At 40.9% G+C, this 22,242-nt stretch overlaps 1 long non-coding RNA gene across 1 annotated transcript; it reads left to right on the top strand.

Annotated features, from left to right (window-relative positions):
• Positions 1 to 3,789: 3,789 nt before the first annotated feature.
• Positions 3,790 to 22,006, top strand: LOC117518071. Its single transcript, XR_004562915.1, has 3 exons — positions 3,790 to 3,800; positions 15,291 to 15,297; positions 21,924 to 22,006. It is a non-coding gene; the product is annotated as an uncharacterized LOC117518071 (long non-coding RNA).
• Positions 22,007 to 22,242: the final 236 nt, after the last annotated feature.

The raw sequence follows: 22,242 nt of genomic DNA, 5'->3' as shown, positions 1-22,242 counted from the left end.
TGGTTGCTGGTGTCGCTAACTTCACATTTCGCAAAACAGAGTCGCCAATAACCAGAGTTTGATCCTCGGCGGGTGTGTCGTCGAGTGGGGAAAAACGGTTAGAGATGTGAACGGGTTGGCGGTGTACACGGGGCTTCTGTTTAGGGCTACGCTTCCTCCTCACAGTCACCCAGTCGGCCTGCTTTCCCGGCTGCTCGGGATCTGCCAGAGGGAAACTAACGGGAAAAAGACGTTTCTTGGATGGCAGCATGTGTTGCTCCAAAACCTGGATGTACCTTTCAGCACTGATGGTGCCATCACAGATGTGTAAGTTGCCCACGGGCACTAACACACCCCCATACCATCACAGATGCTCGCTTTTGAACTTTGCGCTGGCAACAATCTAGATGGTCTTTTTCCTCTTTTGTCTGGAGGACACGATGTCCATGATTTCCAAAAACAACTTGAAATGTGGACTCATCAGACCACAGCACACTTTTCCACTTTGTGTCTGTCCATTTCAAACGAGCTCGGGCCCAGAGATGGTGGCGGCGTTTCTGATGTTGTTGATGTATGGCTTTCACTTTGCATAGTAGAGTTTTAACTTGCACTTGTAGATGTAGCGACGAACTGTGTTAACTGACAATGGTTTTCTGAAGTGTTCCTGAGCCCACGCGACACAATGATGTCAGTTTTTAATGCTGTGCCGCCTGAGGGATTGAAGGTCACGGGCCATCAGTGTTGGTTTTCAGCCTTGCTGCTTACGTGTAGAAGGTTCTCCAGATTCTCTGAATCTTCTGATTATATTATAGACTGCAGATGATGGAATCCCTAAATTCCTTGAAATTGAACATTGATTAACATTGTTCTTAAACAGTGGTGGGCACAGCTAACCAAAAAGTTAGCTTTGATAGCTGGTAATCAGCTAACTGAAAAGTTATCTTTTTTAATGCTAAACCGATAAACTACCTAAAAACGAGAAGCTACAGATAACCGATAACTTCCAATTTTGCCTCCCATACATTCTCAGCTACTAAGAAGCTGATTTTGAGTTTAAACACCACCAAAGCTTCTAAAAGAATCAAAGGTGATCACAAACCCAAACAGCCAATTGGCCAGTGCTTGTGATTGTGCGCTCTACACCCCTGCTGTAGGAAAACGTCATTTACCCTGACAGGATACAGAGGTCCAGCAATGAGGCAGAGGTCTTGAAATGGAAAGCAGGTTTGAATGATGGTTTTGCTTTAAAAATGTGTCTATAACGCATCGATCAGTCGCTCCGTGCGGCGTCATAACACAATGAATCAATCACTCGCTCCATGTGGCGTCGTAACATCAAGCCTAGTTCACATGGCAAGATAACTAGGCCGATATTGGACCCAATCGTCCCCTTCTGACAATCTTAAGGATGCCCCAACAATCATGATGACACGAAATATAATCTTATCAGATTTTCCTGCTGTATGTGGTTTGTAAGAGCGCTCTGACCTGCTCAGAAGGATGTGAGGAGAAGGATGAAGCTAATCAGAAAGCAAAGTGTTTGACCTGGGAATGTTCGTGAGACCCCACAGGTGAGATTAAACCCTGAGAGACCCCACAGGTGGAGATTAAAAAAAAAATCATAGATCTGACAGCTTTAGTTGTACAGTGTGTCGTGCCTCTCAGGTTTTGGGAACCTACAGATAATTTTAAAATCCTGCGGCCGACAACACTATAACTGGTCACCAGTAGATGTCAGTGTTCTATGCATTTTGACACCGGTTATATCACATGGCCTGAATCACAATTTAACAGACTTTTCAGCTTTGAGAAGCAACCTGGGTTTCTTCTGACATTTTTACATAAAACATACACAATAATAACGTCTATAAACCCAGAAAATATATTCACGAGAGTTTTAGACAAAATATACAAAGAATTTAATGCGGTTGTCCGTGTGGAGCCTGATCAAAGCATCTCAAATGCATTTCTCCTGTTGTGAACATTTACCCAGAATGCACTGTGCACACACCATGTCCACACTAAAACCTTTAAAATTAGTCAAATACTTTAAAACTAAAACATATATCTGATATTTTCACTTTAAAAACTTCAGACGTGAAGTTAATCTAAATAACTTGTCCGAAATTAGTTTGGTTAAAATTTTAACCATAAGTTAAACTGTATGCCTCTGGATGACTTGGGTGATCTTGGGTGATCAGTGTGTTAGTATGGGGTAAAAAAAAAAGAGCTCTTTTCTTTTCTATGACCAGTTCACTTTTGCCTGCTGAGTATAGAACAGTTTCTTCTAGAACCAGCTCTTCTCTGTTTGTAGAGAATAGAACTGTGTATCTACTACAAAAAGCTACGACTGCAAAAATATTAGTGGTCTAAAAATTATTGGACCAAAACTTATCGGAAGATAATTGGTCCGATGATGGTTTTCAAAGTTATCTGAAAAGCTAATCCGATAATGAAAACATTATCTTCGATAATTAGCGGTTAGCAGAACTGTGCCCACCACTGTTCTTAAACTGTTGGACTATTTTTTCAACCAGTTATTCAAAAAGTGGTGATCCTTGCCTCGTCTTTGCTTGTGAATGGCTGAGCCTTTTGGGGATGCTACTTTTATACCCAATCATGACACTCACAATTAGTTTCCTCAGTTCCCAAACACTTATTGAGTGTTGTTAGAAGGAAAGGTGATGTAACACAGTGGTAAATAGACCACTGTCCCAGCTTTTTTGAAACATGTTGCAGCCATCCATTTCAAAATGTGCAAATACTTGCACAAAAACAATAAAGTTTATCAGTTTGAACATCAAATATCTTGTGTTTGTGGTGTATTCAATTGAATATAGGTTGAAGAAGATTTGCAAATCATTGTATTCTGTTTTTATTTACATTTCACACAATGTCCCAATTTCATTGGAATTGGGGTTGTACATACTCTTTGGATACCATCATGCAGGTGTGGACGAGGTAATCTGGCTGCATTCTGACACTGCTGACCACACCTCTTTCCCTCCCGACTGCATCCGATTATGATAATATTTGCTGTTTCGGCCTGGTTCCTGCACATTCTTGCTATGTGTGATGGGGGCTTTACATTGCCCAAGGTCACCGTTGTGATGGCAATGAGATGGTAACAAGTAATCTTCTTTCACCTTACCCCCCTCCCACATTTTCCTGTGGAGTTATGAACCAATAACCCTTTGCTCATAAGGCCACTTAACCATCCTTCAGGCCACAACTTCATCAAGAATTTTGGGGTACTGTTCACTTATGAGGGTAGGTTAGGGTGGTGTCAGAAGTAATGTAATATTAGTGTCTTGGAGAAACAGGAGCTACAAAAAAAGTTTAAGCTCTCAATCTACTGTTCATCTATGTTCAATTCCTCACTTGTGATATTAAACTTTAAAGTGGTGATGATACATTATTTGGTCATTACAGGAGGTAGCTTAATGAGATACTGTAGGTGTTGGGCCACCAATATGTAGACCTGGGTTCAGTTCCTAGTTATGCTACTTATTTGTGACCTTTGATAAGACACTTTAATGGTGTTGTCTCAGTCCACCTAGCTGCAAATTGGTACTGACTTTGGCTGGGGAAGTAACATGTGAGGGACTGGGATACCATATGTAGACATCGTAGGTCCTCATCCACTTCACGTTATGTTATCCTTAGATAAGCACAGGCACCAATGGGCCTCGGGGACTCCATAAGATGTACTTCAAATAAGATTGGAGATGCAAGCAGTCGAAGTTCCTTTGCATAGTAGTGGAACTCGCCTGCAGTCATAGGGAGAAGAGTTCTAACATCTAGACACGCATGGAGTAGAGGTGCTGCTTCCACACTTTGAAAGGAGCTTACTGAAGTAAAGGGATGGCCCCTGGATGGTTCCATTAGGGTTAGACAGGCTTGGAGTGGAGTTGCTGCATCCTCACTTTGAAAGAAGCTTACTGAGATAAAGGGATGGCCCCTGGATGGTTCCATTTAGAGGACTTTAAGGTATGTCCAACTGAAAGACAGCTTGAGGTAGAATATGTTGCAGTGATTATATATATATATATATATATATATATATATATATATATATATATATATATATATATATATATATATATATATATAAAATATGTCATCTGGCCTTGGATCATATTTTGCTTGGGTTTTGGTGGTTGGATTTTTCTGGTGCTTCATGCTTGGTGTTGGGTGTTTCCTCTCCTGTCTTCTCTCTCAGCCTGCCACGCCCCACTCCTGTTCTCTCCTCGGCCTACCACGCTCCGCTCCTGTTCTCTCCTCGGCCTGCCACGCCCCGTTCCTGTTCTCTCCTCCACACCTGTTTGGTTTTTCCTCCTAATCACTTCCTTTTTATAAGCTGCCCAGTTCCCTTCACCTGGTGTGAGGTTCTTGTGCCTTGTGCCACTTTCAAACCTTTTGTCTTCAGAGTATTTGCTAGCCTGTGTACTGACCTGTTTGCTTGTTTTTTCAGATCCCGTCTCAGCCTAATGTTATGGACAGTGCTGCTTATTCCTGCCTGCCTTTTTTGTGTTCTGAACCCTGCTCAACCCGACATTAAACTCTGAAGCTCAATTTATTTCAGTTTCAATTTATTCAATTTATAAAAGCGCCAAATCACGACAACATCGCCCTAAGGCGCTTCACACAAAACACAAAACAATTCAACAAGAATTTAAAATGAATTAAAAACAACAAATTTAACAACACAATTAAAAAGCAAAAAATTAAAGGAATAAGATTTAAAAAGAATTTTAAAAAAGTAGAATAACGCACTATATGAACTAAAGCACTGATGGAAAAAAATGTGTCTTCAGTCTTGACTTGAAGATTTCCACAGTATCGGGTTAGGATTAGGGTCTTATTGTTGGGAAAGTGTTGGAACACGGACCCACAACAGGGGGCGCAATGAACGGACAATGGAGAAAGTAAATAAGTTTTTTACTGTCGTGAAAGTGCACAACCAATACAACAATTGACAATTTGGGTTTACACCGAATTCCACTGGTGTCGTGTGGGCAGGCTCGAAGGTAGGAGACGTCCGTCCAAGTCGAGCCGGAACCACCCAGATTTCCCCTGCCACCGAACCCTGGAAATACTGGAACCGCCAAGTCCCGAATTCCCAGGTGGCCACTGCCTCCGCTCGTCGGATCCGGTACTGCTGGCAAGAGAACAAACACACAGGTGTGGATGCGGCTGCACCCAGTACACAGAGAGGGAAGAAGCTGACTCCACCTCACGTCAATACTGCAGAAAGGTGAGTACTTATCTTTTAGTAGTCAGCTGTTCTGCAAAACTCAGAGAGACAATATAATGTAGCAGAGAATCGTTACCTCTAACGTAAGGCGATATCTCGGCACTGAGGTGGAGACGCCGTCCTCCTGATATACCTCTGTGCTGAGTGGAACAGCTGTGTCTGGTGATGGGTGACAGCTGTCACCCAGGCTACTCCCATAAGGCGGCAGCGCCCTCTGGTGCCTGGAGCCCGCACTCCAGGCAGGGCGCCCTCTGGTGGTGGTGGGCCAGCAGTGCCTCCTCTTCAGCGGCCCACACAACACTTATCATCAGTGGGAGACCGTTCCACAATACTGGGGCACAACAAGAAAAGGCCCTTTGACTGACAGATTTTTTTCTTTACCCTCGGTTCACAAAACAGTCCTGCATCAGATGAGGGCAAAGCCCGGGATGGCACAAAAACTAAACCTCCTGAATCCAGTGTTTGTGTCCAACCGCCTTGAGCCATTATGACTGACATCACCAGACACTGGAATCGCCATTGAAAACAAGAAAAACAATCCAAAAGAAGAATTTTGCAACTGATCACGAGAGTCATACTGTTGTCTGTTGAGACACTAAAACAAACAAACAAACAAACAAAAAAACAACCCATATTACAGTTAGGGTGCCCACATTCAGAAATACTTTCTACCAGGGATTTACATTTGCAATACACAGTAAAATCACCAGTGTTAAATTAACACTGACAGCGAACCTATGGTCCCACTCTGGTACTCCTCTGACCAGAGTAGGACCATAGGTACACTGGCAGTGTTCATTTAATACTGTCAGTGTTAGTTTTACACTGGTGATTTTACTGTGTATGACTGATGAATGTAATATGTTGCCAGACAGTATGATTAAAGTTGAGTGTCTTTCAGAACTGTTGGTTAGCAACACTACTTATTTATTAATTTTTTGGACACAGCATCTTGTAATTTCGTCTGGCTTTTCCTTCATGAATAACAATACATTAATACAATGCTGCTATAGGTCTGAACATTATTTACAATATTTGCAATTTATAATATTTACAATGTCAGCGCTCTAATTTATTTATTTATTTCTCAATTTTTTTTTCAAAACCAGTAGAGAGGCAACAGTCGAGAAACAAATAACCACATAGGGGCTGTTAAATATAGTCAACTGACACACACATGCACAATTCATCCTTGTATAAACAGTAGAACCTGAGAAGGCATACACAGTGTGTTTTAATGTCTGTGACTCGCATGTTATCTGCAGTAATTATTCGTCTGCTGGTTTTTGATTCTTTTCCAACCACTACTTTGGGATCAGTGGGATGTCAGCTTGTTCCTGCTCTGACCCTTGACCTCTTCACTGTTTGCAGCTGCTGCTCTTCCAGTGAATTCGTAAAGACGTCTGAGGTCCTCACCTAAAATGTGATGGACAAATGTGCACAAGAATACTTCATATTACAGCAGTCAAATGCAGCTTTTCAGCAGGTCAGTCAGTGTGGTCATCAAAGGTCTTAAATTGAAGTCTGAATGCACTGGTACCAGGAGTCACCTCATCCATCATAACGCCTTCAGTTCTGGATGACAGCCAACCAGGAACACAGGTGACCTATCTCCACCTCTCAAAAGTAATGATCCAGCTTCTGCAGCCAGATGTAAGGTGGGTGTGTCCTTGGCCTGAGGTATCTGCATGCTAGGTCAGGGGTGGCCAAGTTCGGTCCTCGAGAGCCACCTTCCTGACACTCTTAGTTGTCTCCCTGCTCCAACACACCTGAATGCAATGAAAGGCTCATTAAATGTCTGCTAACAAATCTTTCATTGGATTCAGGTGTGTTGGAGCAGGAAGACAACTAAGAGTGTCAGGAAGGTGGCTCTCAAGGACCGAACTTGGCCACCCCTGTGCTAGGTCATCCCCAGAGAAATGTGTCACATGGCCAGAAACCTGTAGCTGATACTCCCTCACCATGCACGGGATGCTCCTTATCTCACTCTCCAAAGTTACTGCTCGTTTTGCCACAAAATCATTCCAGCAACACCCAAGGATCCTCCAAAGAGACTTTAAGCCTTAGGTCTTAAAATCGCATGTTATAGTCTGTAGCCAAAAACGTTCTTGCACATATCAAGGGAGGGAACTGATCTTGTGGGGAAAAAACCTCCAAAACAAAACAAAAGAAAAAAAATTCTCTCAAAAACTACACTAAAAAAAAAAAAGACTCATTGGATGAACGCACTTCAATTATGAACAGGATTTCCATCTAATAAATATATGTAGTCCCAACTAAATTAAATTAAATTATCTTGCATGGATGTGCTTTATTTGAGTTGGGGCTACATATATTTATTAGATGGAAATCTTGCTCATAATTGAATTGATTTTATCCAGTGCATCAGTTTTTTGAGTGGGACCTGTCACTTTAAATAGAAATGCCCTGCAGAAGTCCAATACAGGCAGCTTAAAGTCAAAACTTTGTTACATCTCAGAAGCACTTGCATAGTACTGTGGGATTTTGAGGATGTTTAACATGAACCTCAAGTCATATTTGTAAGTAAAAGTTAGATAAAACCTGATTTTGTGCAGTCCAACCCCTTAATACCAGACACACAATTTCAGGTTATGCACTTCTGTTGAGAGCTATTGTGTAGCTCTGGTTTAAATCCATGTTTTCCTTCATCTGTGTAACTTGTACTATCACGCGCATGCACACACACTTGCATGCGCTTGTACACATGCACAGAGCGACTGCTAGATCCATTAGCAGGTCATGTACTAGTCATTGTTCGTTGCTTCCTATAAGCTTCTATTTTCAAGAGCCAGCAGGAGAAACAATAGTATTCGCCAGTACTGTCAGGTGCTCAGGTCGCAACAAAACTAAACAAACCAAACCACAGGGCGAGGCTTCACTGGAAATACAACTTTAATGAGTGTGAGAGTTTGTTTTGTTTTGGATGCATGTGTTAATAATTTCATACACATTAATACATTCTCTACTGACAGGTGAAATTCTCTACCATTTTTTTCTTGCTGTGGATAAACTGCTCTCACATGGAGGTTTCTGAGTGTTGAACACCAAAAACAGCTGTGGCAGGAATGTCAGCACATGGCATTGTTCTCCTCAGATGGGTGGGCACTCTTAATTTCAAAGCCACTGTTTGGTTGATATACAAGTGAGAAAATCTAAATGGGTTAATGACTGAGGGGTTCACTGACATGGAGCTTACATGGAATGTAAAGGGCCCAGATTGTGTAAAATCTGTTCATGTTTGAGTTTTCAGATAAATACGGTAGAGATTTTGCAAGATAAAAATTGTATTTACTAGCTAGTTAGGATTCTAGTCAGCTGCCGGCTATAGAAACAGCAAGCGTTGGAAATACTTCACTTGGTAGCATGGTGGCCAAGCGGTTAGTGCGCTTGTTTCCAGAGCAGAAAGTTCATGTTCACAACCACCCCTGCCTATTCTGCATGCAATGTGGAGTTGTGTCAGGAAGGACATGCGATGTAAAATTTGTGCCAAATCAACATAGTGACCTCAAAGAGCTTACTATTGGAAAATACTTGACTTGAGCCACGTGACCTACCTGAGTTCAAAGATGAGTACACCCCAGCAACCAGAGGTGCCGTGTTATGTGTTGTAGACCCCTTTCCAGTGATGTCACAAATCCGGAAGTCGGTCTTGTTGGAGCTACCCATATTGTTCATAGTGAGCAGAACAAAGTGTGGAGGAAAAAAGAAAACATATCAGCCTGCACTGGTTGAATATCAGAATGTCAAAAACTGATAGACAGATGATGACAGTGATAAAAGAGAAGCTAGGAATTAAAAAAATTGCTTGGGGTGAGAGTTCAAGGAATGATGTATGGGCTCACTAACACCTGTTGGCCCATTGGGAAGGTTGGGTAAGTGTGCCCAAGGCATCTGTTACCATCTGCACGGAGACTATGGTCAGAGTTGCAGGAACGAGCCCAATGAACAGTGAGAAAGATGATGACTGGAGTGCAGTTCGAAGCAGAAACGAGGCGATAATCAGTGAATCGCTGCTGACGTTCCGAAATGACACATGCGCACTAGGTTTGCCTGTTCAGAATACAAACTGTCTACTGTATAATCTTCAGGAAATTTTTTTGTTTAAGCTTGTTCATGGCCTAATCAATACAAAAAGAAAAGAAAAAAAAAAAAAAGAAAAAAAAAAACCCGAAAAAGCCAAAGTTTTGTTTCATAGACAAGTGTGCAACCAACAATATTCCAGGGCCATGTTCTTGGTGACCATGTTAACCAAGAGCAAGTTATTGACGATCTGGCTTGATCCCATATCTTTTGGTTGTTTGAAACTGATGTTGGAGTGGTATTTGGAACACTAAACCTGATTGGGATCAGTAGTGAAATACGTGTTTTAATCTGTTTTGTATGGTTATAATTGATCAGTTTTAAATTGGTTACACAGTTGTGTAGATTTCCAGTATTCTTCAAGTTGGACCAGCAGAGCAAAATTCAAACAGTTTATCATCAGGAATAAGAATTATGAAGTGTTGACATGCAATGCTGGCTTTATGGCTCCTTCACACTCATCGTTCACATTTATTATGCAACAGGTGCAAATGGTCTCTTCTCCCTAGTGCACGTTTAGCTGCCAGGTGAGTGTGCGGCCATTCATGGCAGAAACGCACCTGATTCTACAAAATCTGTTGTCTGCCTTTCATCACTGTTTACCTGGTTGACTTGGGGGGTGGGGTGGGGGGTTGTGTGGGTTGTTCTGCTCCTCTCTTTTAGACAGACGCCCACTCTCTCCGGGGTCAGTGTGCGGTTGGCTGTAACAGTTTGAATAGTGAAATAATGAGCGAGGGAGAATGGACTGTTCTCGCTCTCTCAGCCTGTAAACACACACTAGCGGCTGGCCGGCTGGTGACTGTGGTCGCTGAGCGGTCAGTTGTGACAGTCGCGTCTTATCCCCTCTGGCTGAACCCTGGCCACTAAACACACACACACACACACACACACACACACACACACACACACACACACACACACACACACACACTCTCTCTCTCTCTCTCTCTCTCTCTCTCTCTATATATATATATATACTACGTGCAATGGTCCATTCCAGTCTCCCTTTATCAAACCCCTGTCCCTTTCTCCTTTCAAACTATTCACCAGCGCACTAATGACACAGAACAGCTAACTGGCCATCGACGTAATGCACAGCAGCACCAACCCTAAATGCAATACATTAAGATATTGCCTCATCTAATCTACATTTTAAAATGTGGCTTAAGTAAAAGCATTCCTTAGCTTTTCTGGGGAAATCTCCAAATCTTTGACAACAAATGTGTGCAGGATGCAAACACTGTTATGCTTCATAAAAATATAGTTTCTTTTAGGGTATGTGTGATGTGGTTATTAAAGGAATATTCCTTCTGCCGTCAAGTAAATTATTATTTCACTAGTATCTCTTTGTCATCAGGATTACTCAAGTACTTAATGGATCAATTATAAAGAAATATGGCTGGTTGGTGGGACATGTGCCAAAAAAGACCCCATTAAATGTTGGTGTAAGTCCGGATGCAGAGAAGGATGCAGAAACATTTTTTAAAAATTTGATTATTTGTCACTAGGTTTACAAAAAACACATTTGGACTGATTTTTATGAGTTTCTTGAGGGGTGTCGTATGGCTCAAGGTTGACTCTTACTTGTTAATTTGTGGTGCAGGTAAAACTATGCAGAAAATTTTATTCACTCTCATCAACACCGAATAAAGGTCATTTTTTTAAATTAATGTGATAGATAGATAGATAGATAGATAGATAGATAGATAGATAGATAGATAGATAGATAGATAGATAGATAGATAGATCTTTTACTTTTATAACCGCCAACATTTACCTAAAAAGAGGGGGAGTGGGCAGATTCGCGAGTTCCTGGGTAACATTACATTCGATGGGATGTCTGTTGTGCCCCTGCTTACCCATAAACAGGTTAAGAGGTGGGGCATTGGTGATTCCCTGTATGACGTAGGCAGGGGAAATGAAACCTGAACATGTCACATCTTAGAGTTACAGAACGTATAGCTAACGGTCAAACCTTGTTTTGGGTATTTTATTAAAGCATATTTTTGGGGAGTAGGCTGTAGTTTTGGATATTACAAATTATTACCATCTTGTTTCTTTGTAGATTAACTGGGCCTAAAGTCACCAAGCTACCGAGCAAAAACAAAAACCTCGTGAACACTTTATTTTTTGGTTTTTACATTGTGTTGTGGTCATAAAATTTATTTTCAGTTAAGGTCGGTGTTTAAGCGAATTTCATAGAAAAAGGGGGTGGCTAGATAATTGAGGGTGGGGGTGCATTCCTCCATTTCTGCATTTAAGGCCTGCAACACATTCCACAAAAAGTTGGAACGCATAAGCATTTGCTACTTCGTAATGTTGCCATTCATTCTCACAACAGTTACAAGATGGTTTGTCATTGAGGGCAGAAGTTAATAAAGAGTTTAGGTGTTACTTTATTCCATTCATCCTAGAAACATTTCTTAAGGGCCCCTTCACACATAATACGATTGAAGATGACTAGAGCACGGAGGAGGAATTGCATGCCAGTCGTGAAAAGTCGGAGCTGCCTCGTACACCTTACATCTTACTCAACATTCACGAGACTGCCATGTAGCATTTGAGCGGTACTGACGCAATGTGTATGTGGACATCTTCACCGTGTGTCTGTGTAAAATACGGCTGACATTTGGATGACATGCACTGCCATGGCATTTGTACCAGTTCAGTGAGATACCAACTGGGAATTTGCCCTATTGAGGTATCCCATAATCCCTTGAGTGCCAGAGAGTCGCTGCAGTCAAACAACTTATAGAGAATCAACAGGATGACAGTTGTAAATGAATATTATACTACAAAAATGTAATTTTTTTTATGGTTTTTGTCACGTTAATAAGAGACTGCTGCATGATACCCTGAAAACTTGCTAAAACAATTATAACAAATAATCTGTGTCTGTTGCGTTTAATCTGGGTGGAATTTAATAAACGCAAACCGAATTTCAGACATATTATGTATATTAGTCTCGAACAAAGAGGACAAACGTGACAAGGACAAGTGTTGTAAAGAACAATAATCAAGATGTTAAAGAGCAAACTTCACTTTCCCCCAGAATGACATGAACAGGAAGCGAGTGTAGCTCACAACAGCTCCCATTGAAAATAACGGAGAGACAGCCTGTGATTATCGCATGTTTACATAAAACAAACGCAATAACAACGTCTAAAAACCCAGAGAATATATTCACGAGAGTTTTAGGCACAATATAAAAATAGATTTATGTTGCGATGTTAATGGTGTTGTCTTTGTACAGCGGTTAAAGTGCAGCCCGATCACAGCGTCTCAATGCAGTTCTCAGTGTTACTGAGATCTCGCAGTGCGGTGACCTCTCTGAGGTTTTGCGGGATTTGAAATGTCAATAGGGCGAATTTGTCATTAATTCGCATCCCCATCTACTCTCTGATAGTCGCAGCCCAGTAACATAGGACTCTTAGGCTTGTGCCCTTGCTGTTTATGCATGGAAGGATTCCTTGAGTCATTTAATCATATTAAGTACTGTAGACTAGAGGGAGGAATATTCAAATCTCTTCCAACCTTTCTTTGAGGAGCATTGTTTGGAAAACATTTCAACAATTTTCTCACGCATTTGTTGACAAACTGGCGATCCCATCTTTGCTCCTCAAAGACTCAGCCTTTCTTAGATAATGCTTTTGGACAAAAGCATGATTGTAATCACCTGTTTGAAATAACTTCATATTTATTTCATTTTACATCATGATTACTTCTAAATTGCCCTCGTCCCAACCTTTGTTTTCGGATTTGGGGTTGTAAAAATAAAATAAAACAAAACCTGTGGAAAAGTATAGGAATGTTGGTTTGGTTTAGAGCCCCTTCACACATAACATGAAAGACACAGAAACTGAAAGAAAATCTGTGAACCAAACATGAAATGGGGAACCACAAAACTTTCCACCTGCTGTCGTGAGGGACACACAGTTGTACAGGCATGCACGACACACCAGTGATGGTTTCGTGCATGCTCGTATGTGTGCACAAACACAGTGCGAGCAGCTGGAACATGTTGCACCACATTGCCCCTCTGCTGTGGAGAAAAAAACACACACCATAAAAAACACCACATTTTATTGAATTCCTCTTATCGAGAGGACAATACAAGTATGAACCGTCTGTTCCTCTGTTCTTCATGAATGAAGCAGTGTGCTCTTATGATGCCCACATCTGCTGGCCCGGCATGTCCAGTCGGCCCCGCGTGCGTCCGGCCTGACATGTGTGTCCTGTGGGCGGCACGCTGTAGGACAAACACTGCATCATGTGGAACAGAGCTTACGTTAAATAAAAAATAAATCCACTTATGGGATTCGAAACTGCAATTTACAACAGACAGAAACTTTACCACTGTGCTACAATCACTGTCTTATAACAGGAGCGTAAAATGCCTAAAATCAAGAAGGAGATAAACATATTTTTAAAAAGAGAAATTAGACAATGTAGATGAAGAGGAAGTTTTCATCATCTTTAATGACAGCGAAAAAACGCAGTAATAACTGAGAAAACAGCATGTGTTACAACATAATTTTGGTGATACATGGCTGAAAGTGGTGTATTTGTCGCACACTGCTCACAGGACACGCATGTCCTGTCAGAAAGATGTGACATTCAAATTGCCCGCTGCATGTTCACATGATCTGACGGCCCTTTTCACCTGGGACAGCCTGTCAGTCGCTGCAGCCCGTTGCAACAGCGATATATGATTTTATGTATGTCCATGTGAGGGCAGCAAGCAGACACACGTGCATCACAGTAGACAGTTGTAAGGCCATATCCGTCAAAACATAGTACATGTTCCCCAGCCATGATGTCCAGAACTAGAGATCTCAACAGCTGCTGCTGTTGGCAGCCACATCCCCTGTCTGTTCAGCGCACACACCAATGTGTCACTCTCTGTTTCTGTGTTATGTGATTACTTTTTTTAGTTGTTTGTTGTGTAATTGGGTATGCAGTTATTGTAGTACTTATTAATTTACCTGTCCTGGCTGTGGTCTCTGTGTTTTTAATGTGACACGTCGTGTGCACTGAGCCGTCATTTGCAGCTGAATCTCTGGTCAGCAATCAGCTGTGAGCTGGCTCGCCGTGCTATATGCGCTCTGACGTGGCTGGCCAGTCCCCATCTATCAGCATTCCATGCAAGTGTGCTCCCCCACCGGCATGCCACATGTTGCGGGGTGGGGGGGGCATGTGAAACACACACACAGCACATGTGTTGGGGGGGAGCATGGGGAGCACAACATACGCACCACACATTTTCTAAGTGTCCAGCAAGCGGTGTTGGATGTTCGTGTGTGTCACCTGGAATTTGGCCGACACCTCCTGTGAGAGGGATCGAACAGGCTCTCACAGGGCACTCGCTGTCTTTCAGCCATTGGTGTGCACCAATAGTTGTAGCGACAGGTGTACGAGGCGTTAGAGGCAGCTCCAATTTTTCACGAATGGCATACAATTCCTCCTTCGTGCGGTAGTCAGCTTCAATCGTGTTATGTGTGAAGGGACCCTTAATACGGTTGCATCTTGGCAAAGGTATTTTAAATCACAACCACAACACTAACAGATTTTCAAACACACATTTTCTGTCAACAATGGTAGTGTGTAGTGGCTTGATGTTTTCATGAAATAATTACCTGAATTCAGGGAGAATGCCCCAATGCTGAGATTCTACTATAGCACAGAACTGCCCTGTGTCCTGGATGGCAACCACCCAGGCAAACATCAGATCCATTCCCACCTCCTGAAAGTAACCATCCGTCTTCTGCAGCCATGTGAAATGTGCACATGCATTCCCTTGGCCTTCTCTAGCCACTTTATAGAGTGCATCAAAAGATTTTTTTCCCAATATAAATCAGCAAAATAACTTTTCCCAACATCAAGCAGTACTAACTCAAGAACTTGAAAATTGTGGTTTTTAATAGCTGCATTAAAGATTTTTGTTCTGTTACAGTTGTTAAGTGAGTAGTGACACTGTTGCACAATTTCTGTTGAATCATTTTGCAAATTTATAAATTAATCGACAATATCACCACCATCAAACCCTGCGCTTTCTCCATGTAATGTGGAGTTGCATTAGGAAGGGCATCCAGTATAAATTTTGTGCCAGATCAGCATGCAGATCCACATTAGATCTGGTGAGAAGCTGATAGAACTTGCTTTTATTTCAGAAGCACTGAAATTTTACTGGTTTCAAACTAAAGGAAAATGTACATGAAGTAATATTTTTACATTTATCTGCGCCATTCTAATGGTGGTCAGTATGATAAATTCTGGGTCTGACTTAAATCCTAATCCACGACAGCCTAGTTTTCGAATCCTAACAGCAAAAATCAATGTGTTACTATTCAGTTAAGGTAACTATTGTGCTGTGTTATTCACAGAATGGCTAATAAAGCTTAATGGCAGGGCTGAGCTCCATTAAGTCAGGCAGGTGAAGAGGCCATGAGAGGTGGTTTATGGGTTTTGGGGGGTGGGCATTGTTCTCCCATGATAAAGCCCTGCTCTCTCGTCATCTGTTTGTTTACTTACCTCTCTGTGGAGACCTGTCGGTATGATTTCTGGTGACACGCTGATGTGTGCATGTGTTTGCCTACAGTGAGAGGCCTGAAGAAGCCACTTTTTCATTATGACAACTTGTGTGTGCTAAGACCTAATGGAGAGTAAATACTGAGGTCCCAACCATTAACTCTGCCACAACAGTTGGTCACAGGGACCGTAACAACATCTAAGGCAAGTTCCCTTATTGGAGTGATGGAATTTGTACCTGGAATTTTATGTTGTGTTTTTCTTTGTTTTTAAGACCTGACAGCTGAAACAGCCCAGTGGGAAAAAATGACGTTACTTCAGTGATGAATCAACATAGTAAATGCTTTGGATTAGAAAATTGGATATTATAGAAATTCTAATATTGGCTCAATATATATATATATTTACCAGACTTATTCAATATAATATTCAACTTATTATATACAATAAAAGTTAAAATAAACAAGTAACATCTTCTGCTTTGTGTAAATAAACAAATCTTTCTATGGTTTTTGTTAGAAATAAGATCAAAATGTGAGGAAAATAGCTACATTTTGATGCTGTATCAATGTCATATTCTGATGTTGTTACAACATCAGGAGATTGATGTTGGAACAACATTGATATTATGTTGATTGATGTCAAAACCTAATATATATATATATATATATATATATATATATATATATATATATATATATATATATATATATATATATATATATATATATATATATATATATATATATATATATATATATATAAAGGCACTGTTCCAATGTCGCTGTGCCCTCTGGGAAAAGATTCCACACACAGCACACAGTGTTGTCAATTCAATACTGTACATTTTGCAAGTTTGATGATATCCACAAATCCATGAAAATCACTTACTTTCTATGCTTTCTGACCAAGTAATGACAATTTCCAAGATAGTCCATACAATTCCAGATTATTCTCAGTTTAACTGCAATATCCAGGTCCTGAATTTTTTGTAACAACTAGAAGAACATTCATGAGAGCGCATGCCATTGTTTTCAAATCAACAGATAAAAATAAATAAATAAATAAATACATAATTGAACTGAACTGAAAATATGTTCACATGTTGATAGTGTGTGACTGTCCAGGATATTCTAAATATTTTAATGAAGGTGACAACAGAACATTCAGCCACCATTGGCTGTGACAGCAACAAAGCTCATACTGTGGAAATTGCAACGGATGAAAAAAAGAGCAACAATTTCCCATATTGACAACACAATGGTGTGTCACTTTATTTCTCTGTTTTTTGACACAGTTCACAGCTCAGCCCCACCCATTAACAATTGTCAATTACCCACACAGGGCTGAGACAGGAAATATCAGTATGCACATTTCAGCATGTTAACACATGCAGAACAAGGGACACACTGTAACCACAAGCGGCCACACTTTGGTATGCGCTTGGCGTATCTGGGCATCACCATATCCCAAACAGAGAACACACTCGGTATGGTGAATTATGTCAATTACATGTTGAATGTCCGCCACAGTACCATAACTGTACTTGTGATTCAAGTTACAACTTTTTTTAGTTGCCACATTGAAAGACAAAGCAGATGTTGTTTTATCCTCAACAATGGTTAACAATGAGCAGTGAGATATTTATTTAGAGCAGAAACAAGATTAACAAGGTTGATTTGTTTGACATTACAGGAGGAACGTAAGCTTTAAGAACTCAAAGCACATTTTTTTCTTTCACAACAATCAAAGTTGCAGCTTTGTTTGCAATGACGTTAAGTATCAGTCATGCTTTTTTTTTACTAGTTTGGAAGGTCCTGCCACTTATACTGTGTGACTCCAACAAAATACTGCATACTAAAATGCTGTTGCATCTGTCAATCAAGTGTTTACCTCTAGCAATTCTGCTATGAAGTTTTTTAAACATGTAAATGCACCATAAGGTGAGAGACCTTCTAGATCCTGAAAACAGAATGAATCCAAAACAAGTAGAAATTGTCTAATATTAGCTAATATGTAATGCGAGCTTGTTATGTAGCTAACTGATTCAGTATTGTAATTCTATATTGCAATTCAAACTCACACCCATTCAACCTCAACCATGCCGATATGTTTGGGCTTGTTACAGGGAAAAATCTTGTCATCAAATGCATGATTACCATTATCTTAAGTTACATATAGCTTGAAATAAGTTTACTCGACAACTTATTTCACTTCAGAACCTGAGTTCTGGTACCCACCAAGGCCACTGCTGCTTGTTTTAATCGTATGAGATCAAAAATGAAAGAATCCTCACCAGACCCATACAAATACCATACTTTACAATGTTAGATGACTCAAAGAATGGAGACAGAAGGCTGTTCGGCGGGGCTTTTTTTTTCTTTGACAGACGTTTGGACAGAAGGATAGTAGAAATGTAGGTTTAACTTTTCTCTGGATTGAAATCATGGTCCACTGAATCATTCAGTAAGCCACCCGGTCAGTCAGTCAGTGCGATTATAGTTTATAGTCTGTCAGTTGTCTGGCTCATGCAGCCTTTGAGATTCCGCATTCAGCCAAACACACAATCAGTCCACCTAGGCATTGGCCCAGTCTGTTTGTGCAGGAGCCTCACAATCATTTTGTCGACCAGCTGGTTCTCAGGTCAGATGTAAGTCTTCCAGTCATTCCATCAGTTTCAAGTAGGCCAACTGTATATTTTCAGAGCCTTACAGGCAGTTTTAGAGGCAGAAAAAGAGGAAACATGTAGTATATTTGATGAATATACTGCACAGCACGCGTATGAGCATGTGCGGTGCTTGTTGTGGACCACCCATCAGTATCAAACCTCTTTGGGTGAGGTCTGGACCTGGATTAATTATGGTTCCTGTATGAGGTGGTTTTGTGGCAGGTTTTTGGGGGAGCGGAGGTGGTACACCTGCGAACTCTGTCACTGCAAAGTCAGCTCCCTGACATGAGGCGGTATGTCTGCTAGCTGGGGCGAAAATGACTTCCAGGTTTCTCTCCATCAGACCCGAGGGGGAAATCTAACACATATGGCTCATGCAGTGCATCCAGAAAGTTTTCACAGCGCTTCACTTTTTCCACATTTTGTTATGTTGCAGCCTTTTTCCAAAATTGAATAAATTCACTTTATCCCTAAAAAATTCTACTCACAACACCCCATAACAACAACATGAAAAAGTTTTTGAAAATTTTTGAAAATGCATTAAAAATAAAAAAGTAAGTATTCACACATTTGCTCAATACTTTGTTGATGCAACTTTGGCAGCAATTACAGCCTCATCTCTTCTTGAATATGATGCCACAAGCTTGGCACACCTGTCTTTGAGCAGTTTTTCCCATTCCTCTTTGCAGCACCTCTCAAGCTCCATCAGGTTGGATGGGGAGCATCACTGCACCACCATTTTCAGATCTCTCCAGAGATGTTCAATTGGATTCAGGTCTGGGCTCTGGCTGGGCCACTCAAGGATATTCACAGATCTGTAATATCTTGGCTGTGTGCTTAGGGTCATTGAAAGATGAACCGCTGCACCAGTCTGAGGTCAAGAGCACTTCGGAGCAGGTTTTCATCCAGGATGTCTCTGTACATTGCTGCATTCATCTTTACCTTAATCCTGACTAATCTCCCAGTTCCTGCTCCTGAAAAACATCTCCATAACATGATGCTGCCACTGTAGGGATGGTGCCTGGTTACCTCTAAACATGATGCTTGGCATTAACGCCAAAGAGATCAGTCTTTCTCTCATCAGACCATACCATTTTATTTCTCACGGTCTGAAAGTCCTTCAGGTGGCTTCTGGAAAATTCCATGCGGGCTGCCATGTGCTTTTTACTAAGGAGTGGGTTCTGTCTGGCCACTCTACCATACAGGCCTGATTGGTGGATTGCTGCAGAGATGGTTGTCCTTCTGTACCCCTCCCCAGATTTGTGCCTTGAGTCAATCCTGTCTCAAAGGTGTACAGACAATTCCTTTGACTTGATGCTTGGTTTGTGCTCTGATGTGCACTGTCAAAAGTGGGACTTTATATGTAGACAGGTGTGTGCTTTTTCAAATCATGTCCAATCTACTGAATGTACCCCAGTTGGACTCCAAGGATGATCACAGTAAAGGCTGTGAATATTTATGCAAATTTGATTTCTTAAGGTTTTTTTTATTTTTATTGAATTTGCAAAAAATAAAAAAAACTTTTTTATATTTTACATTGTCATTATGGGGTATTGTGTGTAGAATTTTTAGGAAAAAAGGACGTATCCATTTTGGAATAATGCTGTAATACAACAAAATGTGGAAAAAGTGAACCGCTGTGAATACTTTCTGGATGCACTGCATAGCCTAAAGCCGAAGGCTCATCAGGAACGAAATCCAGATATGTTTTACAGAATGGTAAAATTCTGGCCCTACAGCCAGATAGTGACACACAAGTGCTATTTTTCCAATGCAGAGGGCCTAGTTGAACAGATATATAGGAACTGCACTTTACAGGGACTCCAGCAGATATAAATGGTGCTTCAATCTCATCTCTCTGGCAACGGGTGTACGTACGGTTTGAGGCGTTTTACTTTGCGCCATCGCCGATAAATCTGTCACCTGGTGGAATCAGTCTCCAGGACTCCTCGTCGGAGGGAACAAATTGTGGCTTTGCACTAGTGGGGGTGGAGGAAAGGGACAAGGAGAGAGGGAAAGAGAAGAGCGGGAAGGAGAAGTGACCTGTCAGCCCAGCCCATTTATCATCTGGACAAAATGGTCACCCTTGTCCTTTTCCGCTGACCAGCCAAAACATCCCGTGGTAAGCAAGTTTTAAGGTGACATGCAAGACTATGTGGTAGGGTTCCATTTTTGTGTTGTTGGCCACTTTTTTCTTGGACCTCATCAAAAGTACTAGCATTTGAAATTCAATGTTTTCTTCCAGAATAGTGTGTCAACAGCTTTGTCCATTTTCACCTTTGTGAAATTGTTAAGAAGTTGCTGTGAGCTGGAGGATGAGGTCATACGGAGAGTTGAGCAGTATTTATAGAATGTGGTGAGACATTTACTCTGGTCATTCCAGTCTTAATTATTAGGTTTTTTTTTACATGCTGCAGTGGGCCCTGTCATCTGACATATATTTGTGTGCAGCTATTAAAGGTTGGTATGCTGTAGACCACATTAATGAGGACCTCCCGTTGGAGTGGTCAGTGAGAGTCGGGCCTGTGGCAGCCAGGAAGCTGACAGCTACATCCTCTGGAGAACATGGTGAGCAAGTCAGGGTTTGGCAAAGCTGTATGGTGTCTGAGTAAATGGGAAATGTTGAGTCGTCATGATATTGAGAGTCAGTAGACATTCAAATTTCTGCAAATGTGGGAACAGCTTCATTGCACAAACACACGTCTAATCAGAGAGGAGCTACACCCACTTGACTGCTTAAACCAATTACATGAATTCAGTAAAATATGACAAAAACTCCCATTTCAAACCCAAGGCATACCTGCGAGTGTTTTAGAACGATGTCCTCTGGAGCCAAAAGGCTGATTACAGAGGCATGTTATTTCACCCATCAATGCCTCTCTGCTACTCAAGGTCATGTTAATTAGTGAAATCAGATGCAGATTCTCTTTGGCTCACATTTTTCTCTATCTGTTTTGAAGCCAAAATCTCTCATGAAATCATTTTTAAATTGCTTACAGATTTGAAAATTCTTCAAAATAAATAAATTGAAAAAAAAAAGAAAAGAAAAGAAAATGCCTGGTAGCAATTTTCACTGAGAAAATGTTAGTTAAAGATGTAATCTCTCTGATATTTTTTAAATTTAAGTGATAAAATAATTTTATTTGGCACCACAGTAATTTTGTTTCTTATTATTAAAATTAAGAATTTCCAGCTTTATATCACCAATATGATCACAATCTAACTTTTCTGGTAAAAAAAAAAAAAAAAAAAAAAAGTGTTGAAATTTGGATCACATGGGTGAAAATTGCAGCAAGACGCCTTGATACTCTGGGAAACTGTTTCCCAGCATGCAATTCAAGAGTCAAAGGTCACTGCTACACTAAATAAGCTAGTATTAGCGTCATGGAGCTGTCCCTTGAAAAAAGGAACTGTCCTGTATTTAGAAACAAAAGTACGTGTCAAATAGTTTCAAAATCATTTCACACACACACGGCAAATAAATAAATAAATAAATAAAAAATAAAAAATAAAAATAATTCACCATGCCAAGAGGGGTGAAGGCAACTGGGTAGGCCCAGCCCTGCCAACTAGGTGCCCTTATTTATTTTTCAGGGCGTTGGCAACCATACCTTCTACTGTGACACACTATGATTTAAAAAAGATGCAAAATGGAATCAGAAAGACACTGACACACACACAAACGTAATAAACATATCCACTCTGGATA

This window comes from Thalassophryne amazonica, chromosome 10 (genome assembly GCF_902500255.1).
Source record: "Thalassophryne amazonica chromosome 10, fThaAma1.1, whole genome shotgun sequence".
NCBI classification, from domain to species: Eukaryota; Metazoa; Chordata; class Actinopteri; order Batrachoidiformes; family Batrachoididae; genus Thalassophryne; species Thalassophryne amazonica.
This window is presented reverse-complemented; position numbering and strand designations above follow the sequence as displayed.